Below are 1,146 nucleotides of genomic sequence, written 5' to 3'. Positions count from 1 at the left end.
GAGGGACCTGAGAGGATCCTTCCCCCAAAGCCTTTGCTGAGATATTTTGGGCGGCTGTTGCTTTCCTAGCCCGCTTAAAGGCCTTCATGGAATCGGAGGACTTCACCATCTCTGAAAAAGAAAACAGTGATAAAACATTATTTTATGGTTTATATTGTGTTTAATTAAGTGGTTTTTATCAAATTCTTACCCACTTTTTATATGATTTGCATGATTTTACAATTCCTTCCTAGTTTAGTTCTATGGTTGAAAACCTGCTTCCTAAGCCTTTAAATTGTGTATTTTAAATTCTCCCTTATACCATTCAATGCCATGATATGTCTGTTAAGTGTTTTCAGGCATTATAGGGCAAGAATGGCTTAGAGAATGGAGAGGAAGCTTGCAAAAATGGAAGGAACACAAGAAACCAAGGAGATGACCAGCGAGCTTTGACGCGCACTGGTGCACGAAATTGCAATCACACTTTTGCAATTCCGCACAACTAACCAGCAAGTGCACTGGGTCGTCCAAGTAATACCTTACGTGAGTAAGGGTCGATCCCACGGAGATTGTCGGCTTGAAGCAAGCTATGGTTATCTTGTAAATCTTAGTCAGGATATCAGAAATTATCAGGATTGATTGTGAAAAGTAAAAGAACATGAAATAAGTACTTGTTTTGCAGTGATAGAGAATAGGTTGGGGTTTTGGAGATGCTCCATCTTTTGAATCTCTGCTTTCCTACTGTCTTCTTCTTCAAGCGCGCAAGGCTCCTTCCATGGCAAGCTGTATGCAAGGGTTTCACCGTTGTCAATGGCTACCTCCCATCCTCTCAGTGGAAATGTTCAACGCACCCTGTCACGGCACGGCTATCCATCTGTCGGTTCTCAATCAGGCCGGAATAGAATCCAGTGATTCTTTTGCTTCTATCACTAACGCCCCGCCTTCAGGAGTTTGAAGCTCGTCACAGTCATTCAATCATTGAATCCTACTCAGAATACCACAGACAAGGTTTAGACCTTCCGGATTCTCCTGAATGCCGCCATCAGTTCTAGCTTATACCACGAAGATTTTGATTAAAGAATCCAAGAGATATCTACTTAATCTAAGGTAGAACGGAGGTGGTTGTCAGGCACACGTTCATAGGTGAGAATATGATGAGTGTCACGG

The sequence above is a fragment of the Arachis duranensis genome, chromosome 2 (assembly GCF_000817695.3).
Source record: "Arachis duranensis cultivar V14167 chromosome 2, aradu.V14167.gnm2.J7QH, whole genome shotgun sequence".
Classification (NCBI taxonomy): domain Eukaryota; kingdom Viridiplantae; phylum Streptophyta; class Magnoliopsida; order Fabales; family Fabaceae; genus Arachis; species Arachis duranensis.
The sequence above is the reverse complement of the archived record's forward strand: the minus strand, read 5'-3'. Positions refer to the sequence as shown.